This window comes from Bos taurus, unplaced genomic scaffold, assembly GCF_002263795.3.
Source record: "Bos taurus isolate L1 Dominette 01449 registration number 42190680 breed Hereford unplaced genomic scaffold, ARS-UCD2.0 Leftover_ScbfJmS_324_987_2391, whole genome shotgun sequence".
Taxonomy (NCBI): Eukaryota; Metazoa; Chordata; class Mammalia; order Artiodactyla; family Bovidae; genus Bos; species Bos taurus.
The window spans coordinates 38746-66086 of NW_020191637.1; the positions used below are offsets into that span (position 1 = coordinate 38746).

At 50.8% G+C, this 27341-nt stretch overlaps 1 long non-coding RNA gene across 7 annotated transcripts in view; it reads right to left on the minus strand.

Annotated features, from left to right (window-relative positions):
• Positions 1-21179, minus strand: part of LOC132344779 (uncharacterized) — a 40077-nt gene extending 18898 nt beyond the window's left edge. Inside the window, exons 1-6 of one of the 7 annotated variants that reach the window (XR_009493737.1) lie at positions 20912-21179; positions 17097-17198; positions 13277-13622; positions 9462-9807; positions 5339-5992; positions 46-2179 (exon numbers count right to left, since the gene is read on the minus strand). This is a non-coding gene — a long non-coding RNA (uncharacterized lncRNA). Of the gene's footprint in view, positions 1-45; positions 2180-5338; positions 5993-9461; positions 9808-13276; positions 13623-17096; positions 17443-20911 lie in introns of all 7 variants that reach the window. The other 6 variants (XR_009493739.1, XR_009493740.1, XR_009493738.1 and 3 more) reach the window with 6 other exon arrangements.
• Between the last annotated feature and the right edge of the window lie 6162 nt (positions 21180-27341).

Sequence of the window (27341 nt, forward strand, 5' to 3'; positions counted from 1 at the left end):
TTCCCTGACTTCTCAGAGCCACCATGAGAAGCCCCCTGAGGTCACCTGCACAAGTCCAGGGAAGCCAGGGTTTCCTGCCTCAATCCGAGAAAGACCTCGAAAAAACAGGAACAAAATGAAAATTTAAATGTGATATGAGCTTTTAGATAAACTATGAACACTAATTACACTCGAAAATATCTGCCTATGAGAGTCTTGATTGAAGGCAGAGGAGAAGGGGTCGACAGAGGCTAAGATGGTTGGATGGCATCACTGATTCGATGGACATGAGTTTGAGCAAGCCCCTGGAGTTGGTGATGGACACGGAAGCCCAGCGTCCTGCAGGCCACGGGGTCCCAAAGAGTCAGACACGACTGAGCCACTGAACTGAACTGAACATACAATCGTTTCTCCAGGTGTTTTGGTTACCCGAGTTTCTATCCTGTGCTAAACTAAGTGACGACAGTGTACTGAAGAGCTGGGTCATTTCCAAATAAATTAAAGTTCTGAAACATTCACGCCTTGAAAGGACCTCCCTTTTACACAGAAACAAAAGAGATTTTTGACTATCCAATAATAGTGTCTGGCACCATCCTGACATGTGAAACGTAAGAAAGCAATTTTTTTTGTTTTGTTTGGTTCTGATATTGGGTGTGTGTGTGTGTGTGTGTGTGTGTGTGTGTGTGTGCGTGAGTGCGGGGGAGGGGAGGGGCGCTACTATCACTGATAGGTATGTTCACCAATCTGTCGAATGCCAATATAAAAGTCAGTTCTTGGTTGCTGAAGGGAAATGTATGACTTGGTATTAAAAGAAGGTATGTGGCATGAAATCGCATTTTCTGAAGGAAAACAACGTCGTTCTTTCTTCCAGGTGGCAGTTTCAGGATGGGAGAAGCAAAGGAATGGGTACAGAATGGGATAAGGAGGTTGTAGGGAAAGTGGACCCCCAGAAAAGAGTGTTGTGCCTAGCACAAGGTTTCTTGAGAGGTTGAACTGCCTTTGCTAATGGATTTTAAGTTTCTTTACCTCTTCCGTGATCTCTTCTAGGTTGACCTAGAAGAGAAATCTTTTGTTAGCTTTGGCTAAGTGGAGAAGTATTGCTTCACGGTGACTTGTGTGATCCTACCTGACTGTTCTGAACCCTTTTGATATCTATGCACTGCTGCTGCTGCTGCTGCTGCGAAGTCGTTTCAGTCGTGTCCGAGTCTGTGTGACCCCATGGACGGCAGCCCACCAGGCCCCGCAGTCCCTGGGGTTCTCCAGGCAAGAACACTGGAGTGGGTTGCCATGTCCTCCTCCAATGCATGAAAGTGAAATGTGAAAGTGAAGTCGCTCAGTCGTGCCCGACTCTGAGCGACCCCATGGACTGCAGCCTACCAGGCTCTTGGGTCCATGGGATTTTCCAGGCAAGAGTACTGGAGTGGGGTGCCATTGCCTTCTCCCATATCTATTCACAAGCCTGCCTAAATCATTGACTTCTAGCCACCTTTGGGATGCCAATGACCACCCAGCCTTACCAGGCCACAGAGGAGAGAAAACACTTAACCACAGGAGGTCCGGGTAAGGAACAAGGAACTAACAAGCTCCCAGCAACCAGGATTCTGCAGAGGTCAACAAGAGGTCAGCAAGAGATGGGAGACTGCAGTCCAGAGGTCCTAGCAACTTCCAGCGAGCAGCAAAGACCCAGCATAGTCAAAACGAATTCAATGTTACCCAAAACAAATAAATAAACGGACAGAAGTTCTTGGAACACACGACTGAGGTTAGGGGTGAGGCAGTACATGTATGTGCCAGGATACTCTTAAAGTATACTCTTAACATAGATGAGGAGAACAAGGTAGGAGGAAAACTTACTGTTTGGTTCAGGTCGCTTCGGAGCCTTTTGGGGGAACCGACCTGAAGCCAGAGTCTAGCGGAAATACACAGGCTTTGAACATCGCTGAAGACCAACATTTCCTAAGGAAAAAACGCATTGCTTAGCTCAAGGTTTGTCTGGGAAATTCTTACACATCAGGAGATGGCTCCGAGGTGGATTTCTACAAAGAACATCCATGCAAAGGACAAGCCTGCACAGCTCTGTGCACATGTGCCCCCTCCCCTCCTCACAGACAGCGGCATTTCCAAGTGACCTCCTAAGGCCTTCGCCAAACTACAGGGGCACCTCTGGGCTTCCTGTTTCCCTCATTTTTCGGAATCTTTTCTAAAAAAAAAGAAACACAAAAAGCAAATTAAAAAAAAAAAAAACCCGCACATTTCTTCGTACAATGCCACAGTGGAAGGAACACAGGCCTTCAATATTAAGACCTAAATTTGCAAAAAACTTGGAGCTTGGTTTTTTGTTTTGTTTGGTTTTGTTTTGTTTGAATCAAACCACCACATCATTTAAAATTTTTACACGTTCTAATTATTCGGTTCCAAAACACCAAACTTGTACTGCACACGGTCCCCATGGAAAGGCCCCCTCAGCAGGACAGCCACAGATGCTGCCATGAAAGGGCAGCAGGGTGCCCTCCTCCCTTGTTTGCTGCCTGGGCGGCCACCGGGTTTTGAAACCCATGCACCCTACTAAGTTTCTAGGGTGCAATTCGTGGACCCTTCCCTTTCCCATCCCAGCAGGTGGTCAAGGGCCCGCTGGCCTCCAAAGTGCCAGAAGCAGGGCTGGGCCAGCCGGCCAGAGTTCAGGGTTCTGGCCCTTGGACTTGCAGCGGACACTCGGCTGCTTGGGAAAACCGCGCGGCTCTGACCTTTCAGCAAAGGGGTGGAGCGGTCAAGGCCTTGAGCCCAAAGGCGAGGCCTTTCTGCGACCGCCAGGTTGTGCCAACAGAGGGCGGACTACGTGGTTCCCTGCTCCACGCAGTCCCAGTTCCCTGACCTGTGGTCCGCACCCCTCCGCCGCGCCCACTGGATGCCGACCCTTGGGGACCCAGGAGCACACGCAGTGGGCGTTCCCAGCCGCCACGGCGACCCCCGAGAGGACAACGGGGAAGCCCTCCCCCACCCCCGCCTGGGGCCGACCCCCGCCCCGCGCCGCCCCGCCCCTGCCATGCTCCCGGTGCCTTCCCAGCCGCAGTGGGGATCCCCGGAGCACAACTGGGACCGCCCCCCATCCCCGCCACGACCCGATTCCCGACCCGCGCCGCCCGGCTTCGCCCCGCCCCGGGCGCGCTCCCGGTGCGCTGCCCACCTTCACCACGGGCTCCCGGTGAGCCCCGCCCCCACGCCCGGTTCCAGGAGAGCCTCTGGGACCTCGCTCCCGCCGCCCGGTGAAACGGGAGGACAATCCATCCAGCCCACAGAGGCAATCCAAGCTGTCTAGAATTCAGGGATCCAACGAGGGCTACGGAAAGGAAAGACGACCTGACCTAGGAGGGCCATGATATTCTATAGAACCGGACAAAGTTGGTTTCCAAGGAAACTTGATTCCTTGGAACTCGGAAAGCTGGTTCTTTTCATATGCAATTCCAAACCCTGAGCTCCTTCCCAAAGCCTGCCTGGCCGCCAGCCCCACCCCCCACTCCCCAGAAAAAACGGCTCAAAGAAATCTTTTCCATCTCAGGCGGAAAACTGGAAGATGTCTTGTCTTGTCTGTCTGGATTGATGTCTGTGTCAGTGTGAGCCTTGTGATTTTTGATAATAGTGCTCAAGTTCTGAGTTCTTATTTCAATGGTCTCAAGACAAGGCAGCCCTTGCAAACCCAACTGCTTCCAATACAAGAAAACTTTGACCTCAGGGAATGTCAGAGTCCCGTGAACTGGGAACTAGTCAATATGAAATATCTAGTAGTTTTGGTTTTGCTCCTCTACTGTAGACATGTCTAAGAGTCATCAACATGAAGCACAAAATGTTCATAGTGCCTCGGTTTGTTCTAAGGTAAAAATTGCTATATCGTTCTATCTGTCACAAGCTTGTCAACAAGAAAGTACCTCGAAAGAACAGGAACAAAACGAAAAATTAAATGTGATATGAGCTTTTAGATAAACTATGAACACTAATTACACTCGAAAATATCTGCCTATGAGAGTCTTGATTGAAGGCAGAGGAGAAGGGGACGACAGAGGCTAAGATGGTTGGATGGCATCACTGATTCGATGGACATGAGTTTGAGCAAGCCCCTGGAGTTGGTGATGGACACGGAAGCCCAGCGTCCTGCAGGCCACGGGGTCCCAAAGAGTCAGACACGACTGAGCCACTGAACTGAACTGAACATACAATCGTTTCTCCAGGTGTTTTGGTTACCCGAGTTTCTATCCTGTGCTAAACTAAGTGACGACAGTGTACTGAAGAGCTGGGTCATTTCCAAATAAATTAAAGTTCTGAAACATTCACGCCTTGAAAGGACCTCCCTTTTACACAGAAACAAAAGAGATTTTTGACTATCCAATAAGAGTGTCTGGCACCATCCTGACATGTGAAACGTAAGAAAGCAATTTTTTTTGTTTTGTTTGGTTCTGATCTTGGGTGTGTGTGTGTGTGTGTGTGTGTGTGTGCGCGTGCGTGCGGGGGAGGGGAGGGGCGCTACTATCACTGATAGGTATGTTCACCAATCTGTCGAATGCCAATATAAAAGTCAGTTCTTGGTTGCTGAAGGGAAATGTATGACTTGGTATTAAAAGAAGGTATGTGGCATGAAATCGCATTTTCTGAAGGAAAACGACGTCGTTCTTTCTTCCAGGTGGCAGTTTGAGGATGGGAGAAGCAAAGGAATGGGTACAGAATGGGATCAGGAGGTTGTAGGGAAAGTGGACCCCCAGAAAAGAGTGTTGTGCCTAGCACAAGGTTTCTTGAGAGGTTGAACTGCCTTTGCTAATGGATTTTAAGTTTCTTTACCTCTTCCGTGATCTCTTCTAGGTTGACCTAGAAGAGAAATCTTTTGTTAGCTTTGGCTAAGTGGAGAAGTATTGCTTCACGGTGACTTGTGTGATCCTACCTGACTGTTCTAAACCCTTTTGATATCTATGCACTGCTGCTGCTGCTGCTGCTGCTGCTGCTGCTGCGAAGTCGTTTCAGTCGTGTCCGAGTCTGTGTGACCCCATGGACGGCAGCCCACCAGGCCCCGCAGTCCCTGGGGTTCTCCAGGCAAGAACACTGGAGTGGGTTGCCATGTCCTCCTCCAATGCATGAAAGTGAAATGTGAAAGTGAAGTCGCTCAGTCGTGCCCGACTCTGAGCGACCCCATGGACTGCAGCCTACCAGGCTCTTGGGTCCATGGGATTTTCCAGGCAAGAGTACTGGAGTGGGGTGCCATTGCCTTCTCCCATATCTATTCACAAGCCTGCCTAAATCATTGACTTCTAGCCACCTTTGGGATGCCAATGCCCACCCAGCCTTACCAGGCCACAGAGGAGAGAAAACACTTAACCACAGGAGGTCCGGGTAAGGAACAAGGAACTAACAAGCTCCCAGCAACCAGGATTCTGCAGAGGTCAACAAGAGGTCAGCAAGAGATGGGAGACTGCAGTCCAGAGGTCCTAGCAACTTCCAGCGAGCAGCAAAGACCCAGCATAGTCAAAACGAATTCAATGTTACCCAAAACAAATAAATAAACGGACAGAAGTTCTTGGAACACATGACTGAGGTTAGGGGTGAGGCAGTACATGTATGTGCCAGGATACTCTTAAAGTATACTCTTAACGTAGATGAGGAGAACAAGGTAGGAGGAAAACTTACTGTTTGGTTCAGGTCGCTTCGGAGCCTTTTGGGGGAACCGACCTGAAGCCAGAGTCTAGCCGAAATACACAGGCTTTGAACATCGCTGAAGACCAACATTTCCTAAGGAAAAAACGCATTGCTTAGCTCAAGGTTTGTCTGGGAAATTCTTACACATCAGGAGATGGCTCCGAGGTGGATTTCTACAAAGAACATCCATGCAAAGGACAAGCCTGCACAGCTCTGTGCACATCTGCCCCCTCCCCCCCTCACAGCCAGCAGCATTTCCAAGTGACCTCCTAAGGCCTTCGCCAAACTACAGGGGCACCTCTGGGCTTCCTGTTTCCCTCATTTTTCGGAATCTTTTCTAAAAAAAAAGAAAACAAAAAAGCAAATTAAAAAAAAAAAAAAACCCGCACATTTCTTCGTACAATGCCACAGTGGAAGGAACACAGGCCTTCAATATTAAGACCTAAATTTGCAAAAAACTTGGAGCTTGGTTTTTTGTTTTGTTTGGTTTTGTTTTGTTTGAATCAAACCACCACATCATTTAAAATTTTTACACGTTCTAATTATTCGGTTCCAAAACACCAAACTTGTACTGCACACGGTCCCCATGGAAAGGCCCCCTCAGCAGGACAGCCACAGATGCTGCCATGAAAGGGCAGCAGGGTGCCCTCCTCCCTTGTTTGCTGCCTGGGCGGCCACCGGGTTTTGAAACCCATGCACCCTACTAAGTTTCTAGGGTGCAATTCGTGGACCCTTCCCTTTCCCATCCCAGCAGGTGGTCAAGGGCCCGCTGGCCTCCAAAGTGCCAGAAGCAGGGCTGGGCCAGCCGGCCAGAGTTCAGGGTTCTGGCCCTTGGACTTGCAGCGGACACTCGGCTGCTTGGGAAAACCGCGCGGCTCTGACCTTTCAGCAAAGGGGTGGAGCGGTCAAGGCCTTGAGCCCAAAGGCGAGGCCTTTCTGCGACCGCCAGGTTGTGCCAACAGAGGGCGGACTACGTGGTTCCCTGCTCCACGCAGTCCCAGTTCCCTGACCTGTGGTCCGCACCCCTCCGCCGCGCCCACTGGATGCCGACCCTTGGGGACCCAGGAGCGCACGCAGTGGGCGTTCCCAGCCGCCACGGCGACCCCCGAGAGGACAACGGGGAAGCCCTCCCCCACCCCCGCCAGGAGCCGACCCCCGCCCCGCGCCGCCCCGCCCCTGCCATGCTCCCGGTGCCTTCCCAGCCGCAGTGGGGATCCCCGGAGCACAACTGGGACCGCCCCCCATCCCCGCCACGACCCGGTTCCCGACCCGCGCCGCCCGGCTTCGCCCCGCCCCGGGCGCGCTCCCGGTGCGCTGCCCACCTTCACCACGGGCTCCCGGTGAGCCCCGCCCCCACGCCCGGTTCCAGGAGAGCCTCTGGGACCTCGCTCCCGCCGCCCGGTGAAACGGGAGGACAATCCATCCAGCCCACAGAGGCAATCCAAGCTGTCTAGAATTCAGGGATCCAACGAGGGCTACGGAAAGGAAAGACGACCTGACCTAGGAGGGCCATGATATTCTATAGAACCGGACAAAGTTGGTTTCCAAGGAAACTTGATTCCTTGGAACCCGGAAAGCTGGTTCTTTTCATATGCAATTCCAAACCCTGAGCTCCTTCCCAAAGCCTGCCTGGCCGCCAGCCCCACCCCCCACTCCCCAGAAAAAACGGCTCAAAGAAATCTTTTCCATCTCAGGCGGAAAACTGGAAGATGTCTTGTCTTGTCTGTCTGGATTGATGTCTGTGTCAGTGTGAGCCTTGTGATTTTTGATAATAGTGCTCAAGTTCTGAGTTCTTATTTCAATGGTCTCAAGACAAGGCAGCCCTTGCAAACCCAACTGCTTCCAATACAAGAAAACTTTGACCTCAGGGAATGTCAGAGTCCCGTGAACTGGGAACTAGTCAATATGAAATATCTAGTAGTTTTGTTTTTGCTCCTCTACTGTAGACATGTCTAAGAGTCATCAACATGAAGCACAAAATGTTCATAGTGCCTCGGTTTGTTCTAAGGTAAAAATTGCTATATCGTTCTATCTGTCACAAGCTTGTCAACGAGAAAGTACCTCGAAAGAACAGGAACAAAACGAAAAATTAAATGTGATATGAGCTTTTAGATAAACTATGAACACTAATTACACTCGAAAATATCTGCCTATGAGAGTCTTGATTGAAGGCAGAGGAGAAGGGGACGACAGAGGCTAAGATGGTTGGATGGCATCACTGATTCGATGGACATGAGTTTGAGCAAGCCCCTGGAGTTGGTGATGGACACGGAAGCCCAGCGTCCTGCAGGCCACGGGGTCCCAAAGAGTCAGACACGACTGAGCCACTGAACTGAACTGAACATACAATCGTTTCTCCAGGTGTTTTGGTTACCCGAGTTTCTATCCTGTGCTAAACTAAGTGACGACAGTGTACTGAAGAGCTGGGTCATTTCCAAATAAATTAAAGTTCTGAAACATTCACGCCTTGAAAGGACCTCCCTTTTACACAGAAACAAAAGAGATTTTTGACTATCCAATAAGAGTGTCTGGCACCATCCTGACATGTGAAACGTAAGAAAGCAATTTTTTTTTGTTTTGTTTGGTTCTGATCTTGGGTGTGTGTGTGTGTGTGTGTGTGTGTGTGTGCGTGCGTGCGGGGGAGGGGAGGGGCGCTACTATCACTGATAGGTATGTTCACCAATCTGTCGAATGCCAATATAAAAGTCAGTTCTTGGTTGCTGAAGGGAAATGTATGACTTGGTATTAAAAGAAGGTATGTGGCATGAAATCGCATTTTCTGAAGGAAAACGACGTCGTTCTTTCTTCCAGGTGGCAGTTTCAGGATGGGAGAAGCAAAGGAATGGGTACAGAATGGGATCAGGAGGTTGTAGGGAAAGTGGACCCCCAGAAAAGAGTGTTGTGCCTAGCACAAGGTTTCTTGAGAGGTTGAACTGCCTTTGCTAATGGATTTTAAGTTTCTTTACCTCTTCCGTGATCTCTTCTAGGTTGACCTAGAAGAGAAATCTTTTGTTAGCTTTGGCTAAGTGGAGAAGTATTGCTTCACGGTGACTTGTGTGATCCTACCTGACTGTTCTAAACCCTTTTGATATCTATGCACTGCTGCTGCTGCTGCTGCTGCTGCTGCTGCTGCGAAGTCGTTTCAGTCGTGTCCGAGTCTGTGTGACCCCATGGACGGCAGCCCACCAGGCCCCGCAGTCCCTGGGGTTCTCCAGGCAAGAACACTGGAGTGGGTTGCCATGTCCTCCTCCAATGCATGAAAGTGAAATGTGAAAGTGAAGTCGCTCAGTCGTGCCCGACTCTGAGCGACCCCATGGACTGCAGCCTACCAGGCTCTTGGGTCCATGGGATTTTCCAGGCAAGAGTACTGGAGTGGGGTGCCATTGCCTTCTCCCATATCTATTCACAAGCCTGCCTAAATCATTGACTTCTAGCCACCTTTGGGATGCCAATGACCACCCAGCCTTACCAGGCCACAGAGGAGAGAAAACACTTAACCACAGGAGGTCCGGGTAAGGAACAAGGAACTAACAAGCTCCCAGCAACCAGGATTCTGCAGAGGTCAACAAGAGGTCAGCAAGAGATGGGAGACTGCAGTCCAGAGGTCCTAGCAACTTCCAGCGAGCAGCAAAGACCCAGCATAGTCAAAACGAATTCAATGTTACCCAAAACAAATAAATAAACGGACAGAAGTTCTTGGAACACATGACTGAGGTTAGGGGTGAGGCAGTACATGTATGTGCCAGGATACTCTTAAAGTATACTCTTAACGTAGATGAGGAGAACAAGGTAGGAGGAAAACTTACTGTTTGGTTCAGGTCGCTTCGGAGCCTTTTGGGGGAACCGACCTGAAGCCAGAGTCTAGCCGAAATACACAGGCTTTGAACATCGCTGAAGACCAACATTTCCTAAGGAAAAAACGCATTGCTTAGCTCAAGGTTTGTCTGGGAAATTCTTACACATCAGGAGATGGCTCCGAGGTGGATTTCTACAAAGAACATCCATGCAAAGGACAAGCCTGCACAGCTCTGTGCACATCTGCCCCCTCCCCCCCTCACAGCCAGCAGCATTTCCAAGTGACCTCCTAAGGCCTTCGCCAAACTACAGGGGCACCTCTGGGCTTCCTGTTTCCCTCATTTTTCGGAATCTTTTCTAAAAAAAAAGAAAACAAAAAGCAAATTAAAAAAAAAAAAAAACCCGCACATTTCTTCGTACAATGCCACAGTGGAAGGAACACAGGCCTTCAATATTAAGACCTAAATTTGCAAAAAACTTGGAGCTTGGTTTTTTGTTTTGTTTGGTTTTGTTTTGTTTGAATCAAACCACCACATCATTTAAAATTTTTACACGTTCTAATTATTCGGTTCCAAAACACCAAACTTGTACTGCACACGGTCCCCATGGAAAGGCCCCCTCAGCAGGACAGCCACAGATGCTGCCATGAAAGGGCAGCAGGGTGCCCTCCTCCCTTGTTTGCTGCCTGGGCGGCCACCGGGTTTTGAAACCCATGCACCCTACTAAGTTTCTAGGGTGCAATTCGTGGACCCTTCCCTTTCCCATCCCAGCAGGTGGTCAAGGGCCCGCTGGCCTCCAAAGTGCCAGAAGCAGGGCTGGGCCAGCCGGCCAGAGTTCAGGGTTCTGGCCCTTGGACTTGCAGCGGACACTCGGCTGCTTGGGAAAACCGCGCGGCTCTGACCTTTCAGCAAAGGGGTGGAGCGGTCAAGGCCTTGAGCCCAAAGGCGAGGCCTTTCTGCGACCGCCAGGTTGTGCCAACAGAGGGCGGACTACGTGGTTCCCTGCTCCACGCAGTCCCAGTTCCCTGACCTGTGGTCCGCACCCCTCCGCCGCGCCCACTGGATGCCGACCCTTGGGGACCCAGGAGCGCACGCAGTGGGCGTTCCCAGCCGCCACGGCGACCCCCGAGAGGACAACGGGGAAGCCCTCCCCCACCCCCGCCAGGAGCCGACCCCCGCCCCGCGCCGCCCCGCCCCTGCCATGCTCCCGGTGCCTTCCCAGCCGCAGTGGGGATCCCCGGAGCACAACTGGGACCGCCCCCCATCCCCGCCACGACCCGGTTCCCGACCCGCGCCGCCCGGCTTCGCCCCGCCCCGGGCGCGCTCCCGGTGCGCTGCCCACCTTCACCACGGGCTCCCGGTGAGCCCCGCCCCCACGCCCGGTTCCAGGAGAGCCTCTGGGACCTCGCTCCCGCCGCCCGGTGAAACGGGAGGACAATCCATCCAGCCCACAGAGGCAATCCAAGCTGTCTAGAATTCAGGGATCCAACGAGGGCTACGGAAAGGAAAGACGACCTGACCTAGGAGGGCCATGATATTCTATAGAACCGGACAAAGTTGGTTTCCAAGGAAACTTGATTCCTTGGAACCCGGAAAGCTGGTTCTTTTCATATGCAATTCCAAACCCTGAGCTCCTTCCCAAAGCCTGCCTGGCCGCCAGCCCCACCCCCCACTCCCCAGAAAAAACGGCTCAAAGAAATCTTTTCCATCTCAGGCGGAAAACTGGAAGATGTCTTGTCTTGTCTGTCTGGATTGATGTCTGTGTCAGTGTGAGCCTTGTGATTTTTGATAATAGTGCTCAAGTTCTGAGTTCTTATTTCAATGGTCTCAAGACAAGGCAGCCCTTGCAAACCCAACTGCTTCCAATACAAGAAAACTTTGACCTCAGGGAATGTCAGAGTCCCGTGAACTGGGAACTAGTCAATATGAAATATCTAGTAGTTTTGTTTTTGCTCCTCTACTGTAGACATGTCTAAGAGTCATCAACATGAAGCACAAAATGTTCATAGTGCCTCGGTTTGTTCTAAGGTAAAAATTGCTATATCGTTCTATCTGTCACAAGCTTGTCAACGAGAAAGTACCTCGAAAGAACAGGAACAAAACGAAAAATTAAATGTGATATGAGCTTTTAGATAAACTATGAACACTAATTACACTCGAAAATATCTGCCTATGAGAGTCTTGATTGAAGGCAGAGGAGAAGGGGACGACAGAGGCTAAGATGGTTGGATGGCATCACTGATTCGATGGACATGAGTTTGAGCAAGCCCCTGGAGTTGGTGATGGACACGGAAGCCCAGCGTCCTGCAGGCCACGGGGTCCCAAAGAGTCAGACACGACTGAGCCACTGAACTGAACTGAACATACAATCGTTTCTCCAGGTGTTTTGGTTACCCGAGTTTCTATCCTGTGCTAAACTAAGTGACGACAGTGTACTGAAGAGCTGGGTCATTTCCAAATAAATTAAAGTTCTGAAACATTCACGCCTTGAAAGGACCTCCCTTTTACACAGAAACAAAAGAGATTTTTGACTATCCAATAAGAGTGTCTGGCACCATCCTGACATGTGAAACGTAAGAAAGCAATTTTTTTTGTTTTGTTTGGTTCTGATCTTGGGTGTGTGTGTGTGTGTGTGTGTGTGTGTGTGTGCGTGCGTGCGGGGGAGGGGAGGGGCGCTACTATCACTGATAGGTATGTTCACCAATCTGTCGAATGCCAATATAAAAGTCAGTTCTTGGTTGCTGAAGGGAAATGTATGACTTGGTATTAAAAGAAGGTATGTGGCATGAAATCGCATTTTCTGAAGGAAAACGACGTCGTTCTTTCTTCCAGGTGGCAGTTTCAGGATGGGAGAAGCAAAGGAATGGGTACAGAATGGGATCAGGAGGTTGTAGGGAAAGTGGACCCCCAGAAAAGAGTGTTGTGCCTAGCACAAGGTTTCTTGAGAGGTTGAACTGCCTTTGCTAATGGATTTTAAGTTTCTTTACCTCTTCCGTGATCTCTTCTAGGTTGACCTAGAAGAGAAATCTTTTGTTAGCTTTGGCTAAGTGGAGAAGTATTGCTTCACGGTGACTTGTGTGATCCTACCTGACTGTTCTAAACCCTTTTGATATCTATGCACTGCTGCTGCTGCTGCTGCTGCTGCTGCTGCTGCGAAGTCGTTTCAGTCGTGTCCGAGTCTGTGTGACCCCATGGACGGCAGCCCACCAGGCCCCGCAGTCCCTGGGGTTCTCTAGGCAAGAACACTGGAGTGGGTTGCCATGTCCTCCTCCAATGCATGAAAGTGAAATGTGAAAGTGAAGTCGCTCAGTCGTGCCCGACTCTGAGCGACCCCATGGACTGCAGCCTACCAGGCTCTTCGGTCCATGGGATTTTCCAGGCAAGAGTACTGGAGTGGGGTGCCATTGCCTTCTCCCATATCTATTCACAAGCCTGCCTAAATCATTGACTTCTAGCCACCTTTGGGATGCCAATGACCACCCAGCCTTACCAGGCCACAGAGGAGAGAAAACACTTAACCACAGGAGGTCCGGGTAAGGAACAAGGAACTAACAAGCTCCCAGCAACCAGGATTCTGCAGAGGTCAACAAGAGGTCAGCAAGAGATGGGAGACTGCAGTCCAGAGGTCCTAGCAACTTCCAGCGAGCAGCAAAGACCCAGCATAGTCAAAACGAATTCAATGTTACCCAAAACAAATAAATAAACGGACAGAAGTTCTTGGAACACATGACTGAGGTTAGGGGTGAGGCAGTACATGTATGTGCCAGGATACTCTTAAAGTATACTCTTAACGTAGATGAGGAGAACAAGGTAGGAGGAAAACTTACTGTTTGGTTCAGGTCGCTTCGGAGCCTTTTGGGGGAACCGACCTGAAGCCAGAGTCTAGCCGAAATACACAGGCTTTGAACATCGCTGAAGACCAACATTTCCTAAGGAAAAAACGCATTGCTTAGCTCAAGGTTTGTCTGGGAAATTCTTACACATCAGGAGATGGCTCCGAGGTGGATTTCTACAAAGAACATCCATGCAAAGGACAAGCCTGCACAGCTCTGTGCACATCTGCCCCCTCCCCCCCTCACAGCCAGCAGCATTTCCAAGTGACCTCCTAAGGCCTTCGCCAAACTACAGGGGCACCTCTGGGCTTCCTGTTTCCCTCATTTTTCGGAATCTTTTCTAAAAAAAAAGAAAACAAAAAACAAATTAAAAAAAAAAAAAAAACCCGCACATTTCTTCGTACAATGCCACAGTGGAAGGAACACAGGCCTTCAATATTAAGACCTAAATTTGCAAAAAACTTGGAGCTTGGTTTTTTGTTTTGTTTGGTTTTGTTTTGTTTGAATCAAACCACCACATCATTTAAAATTTTTACACGTTCTAATTATTCGGTTCCAAAACACCAAACTTGTACTGCACACGGTCCCCATGGAAAGGCCCCCTCAGCAGGACAGCCACAGATGCTGCCATGAAAGGGCAGCAGGGTGCCCTCCTCCCTTGTTTGCTGCCTGGGCGGCCACCGGGTTTTGAAACCCATGCACCCTACTAAGTTTCTAGGGTGCAATTCGTGGACCCTTCCCTTTCCCATCCCAGCAGGTGGTCAAGGGCCCGCTGGCCTCCAAAGTGCCAGAAGCAGGGCTGGGCCAGCCGGCCAGAGTTCAGGGTTCTGGCCCTTGGACTTGCAGCGGACACTCGGCTGCTTGGGAAAACCGCGCGGCTCTGACCTTTCAGCAAAGGGGTGGAGCGGTCAAGGCCTTGAGCCCAAAGGCGAGGCCTTTCTGCGACCGCCAGGTTGTGCCAACAGAGGGCGGACTACGTGGTTCCCTGCTCCACGCAGTCCCAGTTCCCTGACCTGTGGTCCGCACCCCTCCGCCGCGCCCACTGGATGCCGACCCTTGGGGACCCAGGAGCGCACGCAGTGGGCGTTCCCAGCCGCCACGGCGACCCCCGAGAGGACAACGGGGAAGCCCTCCCCCACCCCCGCCAGGAGCCGACCCCCGCCCCGCGCCGCCCCGCCCCTGCCATGCTCCCGGTGCCTTCCCAGCCGCAGTGGGGATCCCCGGAGCACAACTGGGACCGCCCCCCATCCCCGCCACGACCCGGTTCCCGACCCGCGCCGCCCGGCTTCGCCCCGCCCCGGGCGCGCTCCCGGTGCGCTGCCCACCTTCACCACGGGCTCCCGGTGAGCCCCGCCCCCACGCCCGGTTCCAGGAGAGCCTCTGGGACCTCGCTCCCGCCGCCCGGTGAAACGGGAGGACAATCCATCCAGCCCACAGAGGCAATCCAAGCTGTCTAGAATTCAGGGATCCAACGAGGGCTACGGAAAGGAAAGACGACCTGACCTAGGAGGGCCATGATATTCTATAGAACCGGACAAAGTTGGTTTCCAAGGAAACTTGATTCCTTGGAACCCGGAAAGCTGGTTCTTTTCATATGCAATTCCAAACCCTGAGCTCCTTCCCAAAGCCTGCCTGGCCGCCAGCCCCACCCCCCACTCCCCAGAAAAAACGGCTCAAAGAAATCTTTTCCATCTCAGGCGGAAAACTGGAAGATGTCTTGTCTTGTCTGTCTGGATTGATGTCTGTGTCAGTGTGAGCCTTGTGATTTTTGATAATAGTGCTCAAGTTCTGAGTTCTTATTTCAATGGTCTCAAGACAAGGCAGCCCTTGCAAACCCAACTGCTTCCAATACAAGAAAACTTTGACCTCAGGGAATGTCAGAGTCCCGTGAACTGGGAACTAGTCAATATGAAATATCTAGTAGTTTTGTTTTTGCTCCTCTACTGTAGACATGTCTAAGAGTCATCAACATGAAGCACAAAATGTTCATAGTGCCTCGGTTTGTTCTAAGGTAAAAATTGCTATATCGTTCTATCTGTCACAAGCTTGTCAACAAGAAAGTACCTCGAAAGAACAGGAACAAAACGAAAAATTAAATGTGATATGAGCTTTTAGATAAACTATGAACACTAATTACACTCGAAAATATCTGCCTATGAGAGTCTTGATTGAAGGCAGAGGAGAAGGGGACGACAGAGGCTAAGATGGTTGGATGGCATCACTGATTCGATGGACATGAGTTTGAGCAAGCCCCTGGAGTTGGTGATGGACACGGAAGCCCAGCGTCCTGCAGGCCACGGGGTCCCAAAGAGTCAGACACGACTGAGCCACTGAACTGAACTGAACATACAATCGTTTCTCCAGGTGTTTTGGTTACCCGAGTTTCTATCCTGTGCTAAACTAAGTGACGACAGTGTACTGAAGAGCTGGGTCATTTCCAAATAAATTAAAGTTCTGAAACATTCACGCCTTGAAAGGACCTCCCTTTTACACAGAAACAAAAGAGATTTTTGACTATCCAATAAGAGTGTCTGGCACCATCCTGACATGTGAAACGTAAGAAAGCAATTTTTTTTGTTTTGTTTGGTTCTGATCTTGGGTGTGTGTGTGTGTGTGTGTGTGTGTGTGTGTGTGTGCGTGCGTGCGGGGGAGGGGAGGGGCGCTACTATCACTGATAGGTATGTTCACCAATCTGTCGAATGCCAATATAAAAGTCAGTTCTTGGTTGCTGAAGGGAAATGTATGACTTGGTATTAAAAGAAGGTATGTGGCATGAAATCGCATTTTCTGAAGGAAAACGACGTCGTTCTTTCTTCCAGGTGGCAGTTTCAGGATGGGAGAAGCAAAGGAATGGGTACAGAATGGGATCAGGAGGTTGTAGGGAAAGTGGACCCCCAGAAAAGAGTGTTGTGCCTAGCACAAGGTTTCTTGAGAGGTTGAACTGCCTTTGCTAATGGATTTTAAGTTTCTTTACCTCTTCCGTGATCTCTTCTAGGTTGACCTAGAAGAGAAATCTTTTGTTAGCTTTGGCTAAGTGGAGAAGTATTGCTTCACGGTGACTTGTGTGATCCTACCTGACTGTTCTAAACCCTTTTGATATCTATGCACTGCTGCTGCTGCTGCTGCTGCTGCTGCTGCTGCGAAGTCGTTTCAGTCGTGTCCGAGTCTGTGTGACCCCATGGACGGCAGCCCACCAGGCCCCGCAGTCCCTGGGGTTCTCTAGGCAAGAACACTGGAGTGGGTTGCCATGTCCTCCTCCAATGCATGAAAGTGAAATGTGAAAGTGAAGTCGCTCAGTCGTGCCCGACTCTGAGCGACCCCATGGACTGCAGCCTACCAGGCTCTTCGGTCCATGGGATTTTCCAGGCAAGAGTACTGGAGTGGGGTGCCATTGCCTTCTCCCATATCTATTCACAAGCCTGCCTAAATCATTGACTTCTAGCCACCTTTGGGATGCCAATGACCACCCAGCCTTACCAGGCCACAGAGGAGAGAAAACACTTAACCACAGGAGGTCCGGGTAAGGAACAAGGAACTAACAAGCTCCCAGCAACCAGGATTCTGCAGAGGTCAACAAGAGGTCAGCAAGAGATGGGAGACTGCAGTCCAGAGGTCCTAGCAACTTCCAGCGAGCAGCAAAGACCCAGCATAGTCAAAACGAATTCAATGTTACCCAAAACAAATAAATAAACGGACAGAAGTTCTTGGAACACATGACTGAGGTTAGGGGTGAGGCAGTACATGTATGTGCCAGGATACTCTTAAAGTATACTCTTAACGTAGATGAGGAGAACAAGGTAGGAGGAAAACTTACTGTTTGGTTCAGGTCGCTTCGGAGCCTTTTGGGGGAACCGACCTGAAGCCAGAGTCTAGCCGAAATACACAGGCTTTGAACATCGCTGAAGACCAACATTTCCTAAGGAAAAAACGCATTGCTTAGCTCAAGGTTTGTCTGGGAAATTCTTACACATCAGGAGATGGCTCCGAGGTGGATTTCTACAAAGAACATCCATGCAAAGGACAAGCCTGCACAGCTCTGTGCACATCTGCCCCCTCCCCCCCTCACAGCCAGCAGCATTTCCAAGTGACCTCCTAAGGCCTTCGCCAAACTACAGGGGCACCTCTGGGCTTCCTGTTTCCCTCATTTTTCGGAATCTTTTCTAAAAAAAAAGAAACACAAAAAGCAAATTAAAAAAAAAAAAAAACCCGCACATTTCTTCGTACAATGCCACAGTGGAAGGAACACAGGCCTTCAATATTAAGACCTAAATTTGCAAAAAACTTGGAGCTTGGTTTTTTGTTTTGTTTGGTTTTGTTTTGTTTGAATCAAACCACCACATCATTTAAAATTTTTACACGTTCTAATTATTCGGTTCCAAAACACCAAACTTGTACTGCACACGGTCCCCATGGAAAGGCCCCCTCAGCAGGACAGCCACAGATGCTGCCATGAAAGGGCAGCAGGGTGCCCTCCTCCCTTGTTTGCTGCCTGGGCGGCCACCGGGTTTTGAAACCCATGCACCCTACTAAGTTTCTAGGGTGCAATTCGTGGACCCTTCCCTTTCCCATCCCAGCAGGTGGTCAAGGGCCCGCTGGCCTCCAAAGTGCCAGAAGCAGGGCTGGGCCAGCCGGCCAGAGTTCAGGGTTCTGGCCCTTGGACTTGCAGCGGACACTCGGCTGCTTGGGAAAACCGCGCGGCTCTGACCTTTCAGCAAAGGGGTGGAGCGGTCAAGGCCTTGAGCCCAAAGGCGAGGCCTTTCTGCGACCGCCAGGTTGTGCCAACAGAGGGCGGACTACGTGGTTCCCTGCTCCACGCAGTCCCAGTTCCCTGACCTGTGGTCCGCACCCCTCCGCCGCGCCCACTGGATGCCGACCCTTGGGGACCCAGGAGCGCACGCAGTGGGCGTTCCCAGCCGCCACGGCGACCCCCGAGAGGACAACGGGGAAGCCCTCCCCCACCCCCGCCAGGAGCCGACCCCCGCCCCGCGCCGCCCCGCCCCTGCCATGCTCCCGGTGCCTTCCCAGCCGCAGTGGGGATCCCCGGAGCACAACTGGGACCGCCCCCCATCCCCGCCACGACCCGATTCCCGACCCGCGCCGCCCGGCTTCGCCCCGCCCCGGGCGCGCTCCCGGTGCGCTGCCCACCTTCACCACGGGCTCCCGGTGAGCCCCGCCCCCACGCCCGGTTCCAGGAGAGCCTCTGGGACCTCGCTCCCGCCGCCCGGTGAAACGGGAGGACAATCCATCCAGCCCACAGAGGCAATCCAAGCTGTCTAGAATTCAGGGATCCAACGAGGGCTACGGAAAGGAAAGACGACCTGACCTAGGAGGGCCATGATATTCTATAGAACCGGACAAAGTTGGTTTCCAAGGAAACTTGATTCCTTGGAACCCGGAAAGCTGGTTCTTTTCATATGCAATTCCAAACCATGAGCTCCTTCCCAAAGCCTGCCTGGCCGCCAGCCCCACCCCCACTCCCCAGAAAAAACGGCTCAAAGAAATCTTTTCCATCTCAGGCGGAAAACTGGAAGATGTCTTGTCTTGTCTGTCTGGATTGATGTCTGTGTCAGTGTGAGCCTTGTGATTTTTGATAATAGTGCTCAAGTTCTGAGTTCTTATTTCAATGGTCTCAAGACAAGGCAGCCCTTGCAAACCCAACTGCTTCCAATACAAGAAAACTTTGACCTCAGGGAATGTCAGAGTCCCGTGAACTGGGAACTAGTCAATATGAAATATCTAGTAGTTTTGTTTTTGCTCCTCTACTGTAGACATGTCTAAGAGTCATCAACATGAAGCACAAAATGTTCATAGTGCCTCGGTTTGTTCTAAGGTAAAAATTGCTATATCGTTCTATCTGTCACAAGCTTGTCAACGAGAAAGTACCTCGAAAGAACAGGAACAAAACGAAAAATTAAATGTGATATGAGCTTTTAGATAAACTATGAACACTAATTACACTCGAAAATATCTGCCTATGAGAGTCTTGATTGAAGGCAGAGGAGAAGGGGACGACAGAGGCTAAGATGGTTGGATGGCATCACTGATTCGATGGACATGAGTTTGAGCAAGCCCCTGGAGTTGGTGATGGACACGGAAGCCCAGCGTCCTGCAGGCCACGGGGTCCCAAAGAGTCAGACACGACTGAGCCACTGAACTGAACTGAACATACAATCGTTTCTCCAGGTGTTTTGGTTACCCGAGTTTCTATCCTGTGCTAAACTAAGTGACGACAGTGTACTGAAGAGCTGGGTCATTTCCAAATAAATTCAAGTTCTGAAACATTCACGCCTTGAAAGGACCTCCCTTTTACACAGAAACAAAAGAGATTTTTGACTATCCAATAAGAGTGTCTGGCACCATCCTGACATGTGAAACGTAAGAAAGCAATTTTTTTTGTTTTGTTTGGTTCTGATCTTGGGTGTGTGTGTGTGTGTGTGTGTGTGTGTGTGCGCGTGCGTGCGGGGGAGGGGAGGGGCGCTACTATCACTGATAGGTATGTTCACCAATCTGTCGAATGCCAATATAAAAGTCAGTTCTTGGTTGCTGAAGGGAAATGTATGACTTGGTATTAAAAGAAGGTATGTGGCATGAAATCGCATTTTCTGAAGGAAAACGACGTCGTTCTTTCTTCCAGGTGGCAGTTTGAGGATGGGAGAAGCAAAGGAATGGGTACAGAATGGGATCAGGAGGTTGTAGGGAAAGTGGACCCCCAGAAAAGAGTGTTGTGCCTAGCACAAGGTTTCTTGAGAGGTTGAACTGCCTTTGCTAATGGATTTTAAGTTTCTTTACCTCTTCCGTGATCTCTTCTAGGTTGACCTAGAACAGAAATCTTTTGTTAGCTTTGGCTAAGTGGAGAAGTATTGCTTCACGGTGACTTGTGTGATCCTACCTGACTGTTCTAAACCCTTTTGATATCTATGCACTGCTGCTGCTGCTGCTGCTGCTGCTGCTGCTGCGAAGTCGTTTCAGTCGTGTCCGAGTCTGTGTGACCCCATGGACGGCAGCCCACCAGGCCCCGCAGTCCCTGGGGTTCTCCAGGCAAGAACACTGGAGTGGGTTGCCATGTCCTCCTCCAATGCATGAAAGTGAAATGTGAAAGTGAAGTCGCTCAGTCGTGCCCGACTCTGAGCGACCCCATGGACTGCAGCCTACCAGGCTCTTGGGTCCATGGGATTTTCCAGGCAAGAGTACTGGAGTGGGGTGCCATTGCCTTCTCCCATATCTATTCACAAGCCTGCCTAAATCATTGACTTCTAGCCACCTTTGGGATGCCAATGACCACCCAGCCTTACCAGGCCACAGAGGAGAGAAAACACTTAACCACAGGAGGTCCGGGTAAGGAACAAGGAACTAACAAGCTCCCAGCAACCAGGATTCTGCAGAGGTCAACAAGAGGTCAGCAAGAGATGGGAGACTGCAGTCCAGAGGTCCTAGCAACTTCCAGCGAGCAGCAAAGACCCAGCATAGTCAAAACGAATTCAATGTTACCCAAAACAAATAAATAAACGGACAGAAGTTCTTGGAACACACGACTGAGGTTAGGGGTGAGGCAGTACATGTATGTGCCAGGATACTCTTAAAGTATACTCTTAACATAGATGAGGAGAACAAGGTAGGAGGAAAACTTACTGTTTGGTTCAGGTCGCTTCGGAGCCTTTTGGGGGAACCGACCTGAAGCCAGAGTCTAGCGGAAATACACAGGCTTTGAACATCGCTGAAGACCAACATTTCCTAAGGAAAAAACGCATTGCTTAGCTCAAGGTTTGTCTGGGAAATTCTTACACATCAGGAGATGGCTCCGAGGTGGATTTCTACAAAGAACATCCATGCAAAGGACAAGCCTGCACAGCTCTGTGCACATGTGCCCCCTCCCCCCTCACAGACAGCGGCATTTCCAAGTGACCTCCTAAGGCCTTCGCCAAACTACAGGGGCACCTCTGGGCTTCCTGTTTCCCTCATTTTTCGGAATCTTTTCTAAAAAAAAAGAAACACAAAAAGCAAATTAAAAAAAAAAAAAAACCCGCACATTTCTTCGTACAATGCCACAGTGGAAGGAACACAGGCCTTCAATATTAAGACCTAAATTTGCAAAAAACTTGGAGCTTGGTTTTTTGTTTTGTTTGGTTTTGTTTTGTTTGAATCAAACCACCACATCATTTAAAATTTTTACACGTTCTAATTATTCGGTTCCAAAACACCAAACTTGTACTGCACACGGTCCCCATGGAAAGGCCCCCTCAGCAGGACAGCCACAGATGCTGCCATGAAAGGGCAGCAGGGTGCCCTCCTCCCTTGTTTGCTGCCTGGGCGGCCACCGGGTTTTGAAACCCATGCACCCTACTAAGTTTCTAGGGTGCAATTCGTGGACCCTTCCCTTTCCCATCCCAGCAGGTGGTCAAGGGCCCGCTGGCCTCCAAAGTGCCAGAAGCAGGGCTGGGCCAGCCGGCCAGAGTTCAGGGTTCTGGCCCTTGGACTTGCAGCGGACACTCGGCTGCTTGGGAAAACCGCGCGGCTCTGACCTTTCAGCAAAGGGGTGGAGCGGTCAAGGCCTTGAGCCCAAAGGCGAGGCCTTTCTGCGACCGCCAGGTTGTGCCAACAGAGGGCGGACTACGTGGTTCCCTGCTCCACGCAGTCCCAGTTCCCTGACCTGTGGTCCGCACCCCTCCGCCGCGCCCACTGGATGCCGACCCTTGGGGACCCAGGAGCGCACGCAGTGGGCGTTCCCAGCCGCCACGGCGACCCCCGAGAGGACAACGGGGAAGCCCTCCCCCACCCCCGCCAGGAGCCGACCCCCGCCCCGCGCCGCCCCGCCCCTGCCATGCTCCCGGTGCCTTCCCAGCCGCAGTGGGGATCCCCGGAGCACAACTGGGACCGCCCCCCATCCCCGCCACGACCCGATTCCCGACCCGCGCCGCCCGGCTTCGCCCCGCCCCGGGCGCGCTCCCGGTGCGCTGCCCACCTTCACCACGGGCTCCCGGTGAGCCCCGCCCCCACGCCCGGTTCCAGGAGAGCCTCTGGGACCTCGCTCCCGCCGCCCGGTGAAACGGGAGGACAATCCATCCAGCCCACAGAGGCAATCCAAGCTGTCTAGAATTCAGGGATCAAACGAGGGCTACGGAAAGGAAAGACGACCTGACCTAGGAGGGCCATGATATTCTATAGAACCGGACAAAGTTGGTTTCCAAGGAAACTTGATTCCTTGGAACCCGGAAAGCTGGTTCTTTTCATATGCAATTCCAAACCATGAGCTCCTTCCCAAAGCCTGCCTGGCCGCCAGCCCCACCCCCCACTCCCCAGAAAAAACGGCTCAAAGAAATCTTTTCCATCTCAGGCGGAAAACTGGAAGATGTCTTGTCTTGTCTGTCTGGATTGATGTCTGTGTCAGTGTGAGCCTTGTGATTTTTGATAATAGTGCTCAAGTTCTGAGTTCTTATTTCAATGGTCTCAAGACAAGGCAGCCCTTGCAAACCCAACTGCTTCCAATACAAGAAAACTTTGACCTCAGGGAATGTCAGAGTCCCGTGAACTGGGAACTAGTCAATATGAAATATCTAGTAGTTTTGTTTTTGCTCCTCTACTGTAGACATGTCTAAGAGTCATCAACATGAAGCACAAAATGTTCATAGTGCCTCGGTTTGTTCTAAGGTAAAAATTGCTATATCGTTCTATCTGTCACAAGCTTGTCAACGAGAAAGTACCTCGAAAGAACAGGAACAAAACGAAAAATTAAATGTGATATGAGCTTTTAGATAAACTATGAACACTAATTACACTCGAAAATATCTGCCTATGAGAGTCTTGATTGAAGGCAGAGGAGAAGGGGACGACAGAGGCTAAGATGGTTGGATGGCATCACTGATTCGATGGACATGAGTTTGAGCAAGCCCCTGGAGTTGGTGATGGACACGGAAGCCCAGCGTCCTGCAGGCCACGGGGTCCCAAAGAGTCAGACACGACTGAGCCACTGAACTGAACTGAACATACAATCGTTTCTCCAGGTGTTTTGGTTACCCGAGTTTCTATCCTGTGCTAAACTAAGTGACGACAGTGTACTGAAGAGCTGGGTCATTTCCAAATAAATTCAAGTTCTGAAACATTCACGCCTTGAAAGGACCTCCCTTTTACACAGAAACAAAAGAGATTTTTGACTATCCAATAAGAGTGTCTGGCACCATCCTGACATGTGAAACGTAAGAAAGCAATTTTTTTTGTTTTGTTTGGTTCTGATCTTGGGTGTGTGTGTGTGTGTGTGTGTGTGTGTGTGCGTGCGTGCGGGGGAGGGGAGGGGCGCTACTATCACTGATAGGTATGTTCACCAATCTGTCGAATGCCAATATAAAAGTCAGTTCTTGGTTGCTGAAGGGAACTGTATGACTTGGTATTAAAAGAAGGTATGTGGCATGAAATCGCATTTTCTGAAGGAAAACGACGTCGTTCTTTCTTCCAGGTGGCAGTTTGAGGATGGGAGAAGCAAAGGAATGGGTACAGAATGGGATCAGGAGGTTGTAGGGAAAGTGGACCCCCAGAAAAGAGTGTTGTGCCTAGCACAAGGTTTCTTGAGAGGTTGAACTGCCTTTGCTAATGGATTTTAAGTTTCTTTACCTCTTCCGTGATCTCTTCTAGGTTGACCTAGAACAGAAATCTTTTGTTAGCTTTGGCTAAGTGGAGAAGTATTGCTTCACGGTGACTTGTGTGATCCTACCTGACTGTTCTAAACCCTTTTGATATCTATGCACTGCTGCTGCTGCTGCTGCTGCTGCTGCTGCTGCGAAGTCGTTTCAGTCGTGTCCGAGTCTGTGTGACCCCATGGACGGCAGCCCACCAGGCCCCGCAGTCCCTGGGGTTCTCCAGGCAAGAACACTGGAGTGGGTTGCCATGTCCTCCTCCAATGCATGAAAGTGAAATGTGAAAGTGAAGTCGCTCAGTCGTGCCCGACTCTGAGCGACCCCATGGACTGCAGCCTACCAGGCTCTTGGGTCCATGGGATTTTCCAGGCAAGAGTACTGGAGTGGGGTGCCATTGCCTTCTCCCATATCTATTCACAAGCCTGCCTAAATCATTGACTTCTAGCCACCTTTGGGATGCCAATGACCACCCAGCCTTACCAGGCCACAGAGGAGAGAAAACACTTAACCACAGGAGGTCCGGGTAAGGAACAAGGAACTAACAAGCTCCCAGCAACCAGGATTCTGCAGAGGTCAACAAGAGGTCAGCAAGAGATGGGAGACTGCAGTCCAGAGGTCCTAGCAACTTCCAGCGAGCAGCAAAGACCCAGCATAGTCAAAACGAATTCAATGTTACCCAAAACAAATAAATAAACGGACAGAAGTTCTTGGAACACACGACTGAGGTTAGGGGTGAGGCAGTACATGTATGTGCCAGGATACTCTTAAAGTATACTCTTAACATAGATGAGGAGAACAAGGTAGGAGGAAAACTTACTGTTTGGTTCAGGTCGCTTCGGAGCCTTTTGGGGGAACCGACCTGAAGCCAGAGTCTAGCCGAAATACACAGGCTTTGAACATCGCTGAAGACCAACATTTCCTAAGGAAAAAACGCATTGCTTAGCTCAAGGTTTGTCTGGGAAATTCTTACACATCAGGAGATGGCTCCGAGGTGGATTTCTACAAAGAACATCCATGCAAAGGACAAGCCTGCACAGCTCTGTGCACATGTGCCCCCTCCCCCCCTCACAGCCAGCGGCATTTCCAAGTGACCTCCTAAGGCCTTCGCCAAACTACAGGGGCACCTCTGGGCTTCCTGTTTCCCTCATTTTTCGGAATCTTTTCTAAAAAAAAAGAAACACAAAAAGCAAATTAAAAAAAAAAAAAAACCCGCACATTTCTTCGTACAATGCCACAGTGGAAGGAACACAGGCCTTCAATATTAAGACCTAAATTTGCAAAAAACTTGGAGCTTGGTTTTTTGTTTTGTTTGGTTTTGTTTTGTTTGAATCAAACCACCACATCATTTAAAATTTTTACACGTTCTAATTATTCGGTTCCAAAACACCAAACTTGTACTGCACACGGTCCCCATGGAAAGGCCCCCTCAGCAGGACAGCCACAGATGCTGCCATGAAAGGGCAGCAGGGTGCCCTCCTCCCTTGTTTGCTGCCTGGGCGGCCACCGGGTTTTGAAACCCATGCACCCTACTAAGTTTCTAGGGTGCAATTCGTGGACCCTTCCCTTTCCCATCCCAGCAGGTGGTCAAGGGCCCGCTGGCCTCCAAAGTGCCAGAAGCAGGGCTGGGCCAGCCGGCCAGAGTTCAGGGTTCTGGCCCTTGGACTTGCAGCGGACACTCGGCTGCTTGGGAAAACCGCGCGGCTCTGACCTTTCAGCAAAGGGGTGGAGCGGTCAAGGCCTTGAGCCCAAAGGCGAGGCCTTTCTGCGACCGCCAGGTTGTGCCAACAGAGGGCGGACTACGTGGTTCCCTGCTCCACGCAGTCCCAGTTCCCTGACCTGTGGTCCGCACCCCTCCGCCGCGCCCACTGGATGCCGACCCTTGGGGACCCAGGAGCGCACGCAGTGGGCGTTCCCAGCCGCCACGGCGACCCCCGAGAGGACAACGGGGAAGCCCTCCCCCACCCCCGCCAGGAGCCGACCCCCGCCCCGCGCCGCCCCGCCCCTGCCATGCTCCCGGTGCCTTCCCAGCCGCAGTGGGGATCCCCGGAGCACAACTGGGACCGCCCCCCATCCCCGCCACGACCCGATTCCCGACCCGCGCCGCCCGGCTTCGCCCCGCCCCGGGCGCGCTCCCGGTGCGCTGCCCACCTTCACCACGGGCTCCCGGTGAGCCCCGCCCCCACGCCCGGTTCCAGGAGAGCCTCTGGGACCTCGCTCCCGCCGCCCGGTGAAACGGGAGGACAATCCATCCAGCCCACAGAGGCAATCCAAGCTGTCTAGAATTCAGGGATCCAACGAGGGCTACGGAAAGGAAAGACGACCTGACCTAGGAGGGCCATGATATTCTATAGAACCGGACAAAGTTGGTTTCCAAGGAAACTTGATTCCTTGGAACCCGGAAAGCTGGTTCTTTTCATATGCAATTCCAAACCATGAGCTCCTTCCCAAAGCCTGCCTGGCCGCCAGCCCCACCCCCACTCCCCAGAAAAAACGGCTCAAAGAAATCTTTTCCATCTCAGGCGGAAAACTGGAAGATGTCTTGTCTTGTCTGTCTGGATTGATGTCTGTGTCAGTGTGAGCCTTGTGATTTTTGATAATAGTGCTCAAGTTCTGAGTTCTTATTTCAATGGTCTCAAGACAAGGCAGCCCTTGCAAACCCAACTGCTTCCAATACAAGAAAACTTTGACCTCAGGGAATGTCAGAGTCCCGTGAACTGGGAACTAGTCAATATGAAATATCTAGTAGTTTTGTTTTTGCTCCTCTACTGTAGACATGTCTAAGAGTCATCAACATGAAGCACAAAATGTTCATAGTGCCTCGGTTTGTTCTAAGGTAAAAATTGCTATATCGTTCTATCTGTCACAAGCTTGTCAACAAGAAAGTACCTCGAAAGAACAGGAACAAAACGAAAAATTAAATGTGATATGAGCTTTTAGATAAACTATGAACACTAATTACACTCGAAAATATCTGCCTATGAGAGTCTTGATTGAAGGCAGAGGAGAAGGGGACGACAGAGGCTAAGATGGTTGGATGGCATCACTGATTCGATGGACATGAGTTTGAGCAAGCCCCTGGAGTTGGTGATGGACACGGAAGCCCAGCGTCCTGCAGGCCACGGGGTCCCAAAGAGTCAGACACGACTGAGCCACTGAACTGAACTGAACATACAATCGTTTCTCCAGGTGTTTTGGTTACCCGAGTTTCTATCCTGTGCTAAACTAAGTGACGACAGTGTACTGAAGAGCTGGGTCATTTCCAAATAAATTCAAGTTCTGAAACATTCACGCCTTGAAAGGACCTCCCTTTTACACAGAAACAAAAGAGATTTTTGACTATCCAATAAGAGTGTCTGGCACCATCCTGACATGTGAAACGTAAGAAAGCAATTTTTTTTGTTTTGTTTGGTTCTGATCTTGGGTGTGTGTGTGTG